This window comes from Melopsittacus undulatus, chromosome 3 (assembly GCF_012275295.1).
Source record: "Melopsittacus undulatus isolate bMelUnd1 chromosome 3, bMelUnd1.mat.Z, whole genome shotgun sequence".
NCBI lineage: Eukaryota > Metazoa > Chordata > Aves > Psittaciformes > Psittaculidae > Melopsittacus > Melopsittacus undulatus.
The window spans coordinates 50,319,928-50,329,151 of NC_047529.1; positions in this window are offsets into that span (position 1 = coordinate 50,319,928).

Sequence of the window (9,224 nt, forward strand, 5' to 3'; positions counted from 1 at the left end):
CCAGCTTCATCCGAATAGCTGTGATTTACCATAGAGCAAGGCTGCACTTGCACAGTAAGAAGTTGCTATTCAGCCTAGTGACATTATTAGAGCTTTTGCCTTAAATTGCCAAGCACATGCTGGGATAGTTATCCTGTCACAACCAGCCAGTTCCTGGAAAAATGTCCTCCAGCACATAGCTAATTTGCAGAAGATAAGCAAACCCAGCAGAGATGCTGTTGAGTAGAGGAAGGTCTGAGATTGCCTTGGGCATCAGTTTTGTTCTCTTTGTTGTGGATCAGTCCTTCCTGACCTACTCCAGTCCTTTAACAGCCCAACATCTGGAGCTGATGCCAGTCCCGCTTCCACTCATACATGATAAAAAAAGATTAAAATCCAGCTGAATCTTGAAGTTGTCTACAGAAGCACCAAGCACAGGCTGTGGAAGAGTGAAGCCACTTTGTTGTCAAGTTTGTGATCAGAGAGGTGTCTGTAGTGTCTTAGGGAAGGGGATCTGCCTGAAATGGCTGTCCTCCAAGGCATAAGGGAAAAAAGATTCTTGTTTACCTTAGAAAAGTACTGGCAGCACATACAGATTTATCATGGTGTGTGATACTAATGAGAGCAATGGGACGTGAGAATTTTAGATTTTACATCTGAGCTTCCCATTAGCACCTTGCTGATTGCTCACTGCTCACAGAACAACTGGTTCCATTCCAGTTCTGGTTCAGGCAATCTTCTCGCCTATTTTTCACCTAAAGATCTGGTGTATGGTTTGAGCTTGTCATTTGCTTTCCCTTTAGAGTCAGTGGAGAAAGACATGACTAGTGGGTTATTCCAGCCTGTGCAGGAGGACTCTGAGCTTGACTGGGGGTGTCACACCGGGGACAGCAATGCCTATTGATCTAAAAGCAAAGGTGGCAGATGCTTGAAACGGGCTGTGAAAGTGGCTTTGTTCAGGCAATTTGGGCATCTGCTTTTGTGCTCAGCCAAATCGCTGTATGTCAGTGAGAAAAGATGTGAACCCTATCTTCACCCTTGGGTTTGCCTACTGCCTTTAGAAATTACAATGGGATATCTGGTAATTTTTATCTAGGTATGCCAGTGTATGAATACCCTTGTTTGCACAGAGTAGCCACAGGGATATAAAAAATCAATATGTGGTAGGAAGTTAGAATTACTTACTTGGAATCACCTCTTCAGTCAAAATGAAAAAAGAAATGTACTGAGCTCCATCTGACTTTTAAAAGCCTCGTTTCCCTCAGCAGGTCATTCCTGACAGGTGTGAAAAGGACATTGTCATGTTTAGTCCCTATCCTGTAAAGCAAACTATAATGCATGCAGTAAATGAACCCTGATTTTAAGTTTAAGAATTACATGTATCCAAACCATCAGGCTTGCAATGCAGTTCCAGCTTCGCTCTTTACAAAACTAAGGCTCAGCCTTTTTGTGTTCCTCCGCGCACCATCCTGTGGTTCTCCGCAGACTATGTGACCCTTCCCTTCCTACAGATTCTGGATAAAAATATAAATTTAAAACAAAGGAAAATAACCCAAAATTCTAATATATCACCCAGGAGATAAAAAGGAATATGCTGGAGACTCATTATTCCGCACAGAGTGCCCATTACTTTTGTTGACTTCAAGGCTGCAGTCACTCACAGAGAACAGGACGATAGTATTTACATGGGGATTTCAAGGAAGACTGCTCTTATAAATTAGTAAAAGGCATGAGTCATCTCAGTGCAGTGTTTGATCCAAGAGACGCAGTTATCAGCCCAGCATAACACTCCAGCATCTTTCCAAAACGCCACACACCCTCATTAGCACGCTATTCCTGGGAGCTAAGCAGGCTGAAGGTTGCAAAGAGGTGCTATTGTTGTACCAGGAGTAATTCTTATGTTTTATTGATACCCAATAAACTGTGTGCTAGCCTGAAAGCAGAGAGAGACAGAAGGAGAGGGCTGGTGGAGATATCTGTTATATAATACTGGAAAACAGGGAGTGGAACTGGCCAAATCCTATTCAATTACTTTTCTTCAATAAACATCAGGTTTGGGGAGGAGAACCATCTGAGCAATTTAATAATTAATAAGAACTTATTCATCCCTCTGTGCAGCTGGACACATCACCTCTGAATAAATCCCCCAGATAATATATTTGTAGATCTTCATCATAATTTTTTAATTCCACTTTTATCACTGATTTATTCTTTTTTCATTTCAGTCTAGTCCCAATTGCTCTAGGGTTTTCCCAGAAATCAACCAGAGAGATAACCACTTGGGGGACAAGGAATGAGCTCAGACCTTAGGCCTCTGACTGTAGAGGAGCAGAAGTGGTGTTTGTAATTAGAGCTGCTGGAAATGCAGGGAACCTGACTAGTGAGCCACAGAGATTAGGTGATGTTACAGGACTCTGAAAGACAGACAAATATGGGTGCTGTGCACAAGCTGGGAGTTACTGTGGGTGTCAATTAACCTCGCAGATCACAGGGTTTATTAGGCTGAATTATTTATCCCAAAGATAAAACACTGAAAGAAAGGAAGGCATCATTAAACAGCACAGCCTTGCAGAGTTTAGGCAGTGAACCAAGTTTCTGAACAATTTAATTTATTATGGACCTAAATTGTACTAGATTATCAAATCAAGTGGAATAGAGGGAGGCAATGCATTTTATGTTCAGTGCCCAGAATGTAATAAGAGTGTTATTCCATTCATGCCATGTCTCAGCCTGAGTTATGAAGAAAAGGCGATGTTTCCTCTGTAGGGTAATTTTCCATTTTTTATCCATTTTCAAAAGCTGTCAAACAGTTGTCATGAAGGAAAAACGTTGCTAGTTTATCACTGAAGCTTGAACCTGTTAAATGTGAATGTTTAAGTGGAGCACTATATATAGTCCCAATACAATGGGAAGAAGCTTAACTGTTTGAGGTCTGCCTTTGTGGAGATTACACCCCAGCAGAAAAGGACAATAGGAGAGTTTTGTCTTTTGAAAAGAGAGACTGACAGGTCTCCATGTTTTTCTGCAATCAACAGTGTAGACAGAGCTCTTCTTACACAGTGGGGTTCAATTAAAGAAAAAAAATGAGAATTTGGGGGAATTCCCCAAAGAGCTCAAATCCTTCCCAGGAGGAGGGAATGTTTTTTCCAAGATGAGCTTGCATGAAAAATTAATGCAGTAGATGGATACAATCACACAAAAAGAAATTTGATAAATAAGTAATCGTCTGAATTCTTACTGCCTTAGATAGCAATTTCAAATCCATATTGACCACTATGGTTTGCAAAACTAGTCCTTAGTGTAAACACATGTAAAATTAAATCACCCAGGAAAACAAAATAAGGCAAAAGGTCACACATGCTAACTGAAACAAGTAGCTCATGCTGAAACAAGTCTCTCACAACATGCAGGAAATAAGAAACTGCCACATGCAGCCAAGAAGCTGGTACAGGGATGAACACAAAGAGACAGACAAAACACAGCATGAAAATGGGTGATAAGCAGAGATTTGCAGCCATCAGGAAGGAGAGAAGAGGAAGCAGCTGCAAAGACAGGAGGCCGGAAAAGATAGAGGAATTGAGCTGGAAATATATACAGTTATGATAACAGCTATGAAAGCTATTACATGAAGCTGCAATTAGCTAGCTGTACTTGACTGCTATTCAGTCATACTTGCATCTCTCTTCTCCTTTTTCCCAGTATTGACTGCATGGGCAGGACTGCTGCCTTTGTTGGAGAAGAGTTATGTATGCAACACTTGTGTTGGGTAAATAAAATTCCAGCCTGGTCTATGGTCTCTGCATCTCGAGGTCGTGGAGAAATGCAAGAGGACAGAATCTTAGGAGAGTTCATCACCCAGCATAACCTGCCTCTCCACTGCACTCCTCCACTAGGAAAACAAAATCAAAGAGGAATGAATTCAATTCTTCAGATTTAATGACATTTGGGGGGGCCATTTCTCTGCCTTTGGTCCAATCAGTTCCTCTCCCTCCCATTTTTCCCACTTCTGTGAGGTTGTTTTCTGTGTTATCTCACACCATTTTCTTTCTGCAGCCAAGGAAAGCTAAGGAAAACCCTAAGAAACAAGGTTGAAATGTCCTTTTCAGCAGCTGATGAGAATAGTGACTCTGGTGCTCCCAAAGTCCACAGTAGGGTGCTCTAGTGCAGTGTGCAGGGGGTTACTGAACTGGGAGAACCTCAAGGGGTAGCAGAGAGAGCTGCAGGGGCCATGGCCTCTCCAAGCTCTGCACCCACCACAAGGGACACAGCTGCCAGAACAGAGCTCCGGTGGGAACATGCTGCCACCCAGGTGCTAGGCTGCAGGCTGTGCCCTGCTCTTACACCAGTTCTGGACAGCAGCAGTGAGCAGGCCTGTGGATGGTGTGCCAGGTTGAGGTGTACCTAGTGACAGTGCTCTGGGAGGAAGTGATTAGCGTGAGGAGTATCAGGGAGTCAGAGAGAGATGGATTACTGGAATCACACCCTACATTCTGCTAGACAGGACCAGCAGGCAAACAGGATATAGAATCATAGAATAGTTAGGGTTGGAAAGGACCTTAAGGTCATCCAGTTCCAACCCCCTGCCATGGGCAGGGACACCTCACACTAAACCATATCACCCAAGGCTCTGTCCAGCCTGGCCTTGAACACTGCCAGGGATGGAGCATTCACAACCTCCCTGGGCAACCCATCCCAGTGCCTCACCACCCTTACAGTAAAGAACTTCTTCCTTATATCCAATCTAAACCTCTGCTGTTTAAGTTTCAACACATTACCCCTTGTCCTATCACTACAGTCTCTAATGAATAGTCCCTCCCCAGCATCCCTGTAGGCCCCCTTCAGATACTGGAAGGCTGCTATGAAGTCTCCACGCAGCCTTCTCTTCTCCAGGCTGAACAGCCCCAACTTTCTCAGCCTGTCTTCATATGGGAGGTGCTCCAGTCCCCTGATCATCCTCGTGGCCCTCCTCTGGACTTGTTCTAACAGTTCCATGTCCTTTTTATGTTGAGGGCACCAGAACTGCACACAATACTCCAGGTGAAGTCTCATGAGAATGGCACCTTTGCTCTAGTCTCTGGAGAGTTCTGAGAAATCTGTTTGCAACATCTCCTAAAAAGTCACAGGTAACTCCTGGTGAAAAACATTTTCCTGTAATTTGTTTTTTGGGGTGCACAACAACTGCTCCCTGGTGCAGTGTGCACCCTGAGCACCTCTCAGTGCGATTCACATTAGTTTGTATACCTAACTATTCTATGATTCTATGATTCTATATCTAATAAGCCGCTATGAAAAGTGTGGCTTTGGCTTTGTCCCTTGAAAATATAGAAAGCAAACCCTATGGACACTGGGGTATCATTTTCATGGGGTAGAAATCAGGAACAAAAAATAGTATATCTGCAGAATATGAGAGAAGGCTTTTGCACCTGGTGCAGCTTCAGTGGCATGATCAACGGAATAGAAGCTTCTTAACCTGCAGCCAGTGATACCATTAAATGGCAATATTTGGTGATGCTCAAGTTAGTAAACTTCCATTTAATATCTGAAGTGTAAAGACTAGAGGTTAATGACTTCTACATGAATGGTATGGCAGTTCGAAAACTCTTGACTGTTTGATGAATGTACCTGAATGCTTTCTTTCCTGTTCCTTCACCCTCTTGCAGCAACAGAACAACTTATTCCACACAATGGAGCAGAATATGACCTCACAAAAACCTATCAATAACTAGATTTAGGTGAAACCACAGCATTACCTTCTAAAAATCTAGAAGAATTCTTCCACTCCTCCAAAATATAAAGGCATTTTAAAAACTTATATTTATACTTGTAAACCATTCAGGGGATAAGATTTTTCATGGCAGAGAGGATTCCCTGTCCATTCTCTGCCTGGCTGAACACAGTGAGTCAGGGGATCAGGAGCAGTAACAAGTTCCTTTCCAGGGTGGCAGGCGCATCTCCTGTGTGACTACCTCACTTTCCCGGGTGCCCTCAAGTAATGAGTATGAGGCTGTGCAAGTGGAACCGAATAATAAAGAGACTGATGGTTCATCCTGCATGGAGATGTTGCTATGCCTTGTGTCAAAAGTGCTGCCTTGGACTTTGGAGTGCAGACTTTGGCCTGTTTAGGAGCCCGGTTGACTGCCTCTTGGAGGCAGTCCTAAATGGCAAAGGAGTCCAGGAGGGCTGGGCATTCTTCAAGAAGGAAGACTTAAAAGATGCAGGAGCAGGCTGTCCCTGTGGGCCAGTGCGGAAGAAACCTGCAAACAGAGAGCTTTGGCTAGAACTCAGGAATAAAAGCAGGGTTTCTGACCTTTGGAAGAAGGGGCAGGTAACTCAAGGAGGACTACAAGGATGTCATGAGGTTATGCAGGGAGAAAATTAGAAGGGCCAAAGCCTGACAACAACTTAATCTGGCTACGATGAAAAGACAATTAAAAATGTTTCTGTAAATACATTAGCAACAAAAAGGAGGGCTAAGGAGACTCTCCCATCCTTTATTGGATGCAGGGGGAAACATAGTGACAAAGGATGAGGAAAAGGCTAAGGTACCTTATGCCTTCTTAGCCTCAGGCTTTAATAGTAAGACCAGCTATTCTCCAGGTACTCAGCCCACTGAGCTGGAAGACAGGAATGGGGGGCAGAATGAAGTCCCCCTAATCCAAGAGGAAATGGTTAGCATCCCATCATTTATCAGCTTTCCCAGTTAACTGGAGAGGTCTTAGCTGACTGGAGGTTAGCAAATGTGATGCCTGTCTACAAGGAGGGCTGGAAGAAGGATATGGGAAACTACAGGCTTGTCAGTCTGTCTTCATTGCCAGGGAAGGCTGTGGATCAGATCACCTTGAGTACTATCACATGTTACACACATGATAACCAGGTGATCCAGCCCAGTCAGCATGGGTTCATGAAAGGCAGGTCCTGCTTGACCAACCTGATCACCTTCTATGACAAGGTGACCTGCTTAGTGGGATGAAGGAAAGGCTGTGGGAGTTGTCAGCCTAGGCTTTGACACTGTTTCCCAGAGCATTCTCCTGGAGAACCTGGCTGCTCATGGCTTGGATGGGTGTATTATTGGCTGAGAAAAAAACTGGTGGATGGAGTTAGCTCCAGTTGGTGGGCAGTCACCAGTGGTATTCCCCAGTGCTCAGTACTGGGGCCAGTTCTGCTTAGTATCTTTGTAAGTGATCTGGATGAGGGGATCGAGTGCACCCTCAGTAAGTCTGCAAAGGACACCAAGTTGGGTAGGAGCGTTGATCTGCTGGAGGGGAGGAAGGTCCTACAGAGCATCCAACAGCATCCCGCCTTGTTGCCAGCAGGACTAGGAAGGTGATTGTCCCCTCACACTTGGCACTGGTGAGGTCCCATCTCAAATACTATATTCAGTTTTGGGCCCCTCACTACAACAAAGACATTGAGGTGCTGGAGCAGCATGTCCAAAGAAGGGGAATTAAGCTGGTGAGGGGCCTGGAGCACAAGTGTGATGAGGAGCAGCTGAGGGAACTGGGATTGTTTAACCTGGAGAAAAGGATGCTTGAGGGAGATCTTGTGTCTCTCTTCAACTACCTGAAAGGAAGCTGTAGCATGGTGGGTGTTGATCTCTTCTCCAATTAACAAGTGATAGGACAAGAGAGAATGACCTCAAGTTGCACCGAGAGAGGTTTACACTGGATATTAGGAAAAATATCTTTACTGAAAGGTTATCAAACATTGGAACAGGCTGCCTAGGGGACTCACAATCCCTAGAGGTGTTTAAAAGATGTGTAGGTATGGCACTTAAGGGCATGGTTAAATGGTGGACTTGTCAGTTTAAGATTAATGGTTGGACTTGATGATCTTAAAGGTCTTTTCCAACCTAAACAGTTCTATGGTTCTGTGATTCATCCTCTAATCCCTTACTCTGAAGGGGTCTCACAGACACTTGCTCTGAGCATTCCTCTTGAGCTGCTTGCCAAGCTTGTCTTCCTAAGCAGACCAAATAGATGTGAGGAAGAGACATGCATCCCCTTCTCCCCCCTGGAACAGGAATAATTTTAGGAATGCTTTTCTGTAGGTATTTTTTAAGACAAACTATAGATTAACTCCCCTTCAGCCTATGGTGCTACATAAGCCCATATTCTGGTTTGACTCATGATGGTGTTAGTCACACTCAAGTGGGGGAATATCAATGTGTAGTAGAAAATACTCATTTTTAAACAGTAATCTAAAAACTAGAGGCTGATGGTTGTGTTTAGTAATAGGATACATTCAAACTGCATTGCTTTGTCTCAAACCACAGCTCTCACTACACTACATGTTTCACTACCAAAGAGCCTTTCTTTGAAGGAGTCTGGTGAGTAGGAGAGCTGCATGGTCACTACAGCAGTGAAGACAGGTTTTGGCAGGTAGGGCTTGGGCAAAATGTTAGGTTTACGTGAAATGTCCCATGTCTCTGGTTTATAAATTTGTGAAATTCAGGCTTGCAGTAAAAAGAGGAAACTGAGGTGTCTGTGTGTTTTTTAAGGTCTTGTCCAAAAGACCCTGCTACAGAAAACCCATTTAATCTACCTTAGAGGGATGAAGGGCTGAGTCAACCCTGCTAGGATTTGAACCTAGCACTCTAGGGAGCCTAATTATTGCAAATGTGGTGCTCATATCACTAAAGCCTTCCCTCCTGCTCTAATCACCTCTCAAAGAGTCCTTTTTGATCCTAGAAGGTTATGTAGCACCTGTGATAAAGGCAAAGTATTTAACAAAGTCTCTGTAAGTGGAGTATATCATTATTCATATTACAGCAGGTTTGAAAGAGCTGGGCAAGGATGAGAACATTGTGCTGTAACAAAGATTACCGTAGCAGCACTGTGAATTGCTTCTCAGCTCCAGTCTGTTTTCCTTCTGCTACCCAAGTGAAAAATGGAGCAAAAGGAGAGCTGAGCTAAACTGTGTTTGCCTCCACAGTGTTCCACCCCTAATTGCATGTTTACTTGAAGGAGATTTCATTTCACGTAGCTCAGCTACAGGGTAGTGGGCTGCATGGCTGGAGGGTGACGGCTGAGTGAGGCTTGTCTCCCTCTGTATTCATGCCAAATGTCTCCAGAAGCCACGCAGTTGGGAATGTTCCTGCTTATACTTGCATGTCCATGCTGCAGGATGATGGGGAGGGCATAGGTGCTTGCCCAGCTGCAGGGTAGCAGCAGGAAATATATCTGTAACAGGGACTGCTAATGGCAGCTCCTTGAGTTTCTTTGCTTATCTCAGGATGTTGCTAGTAG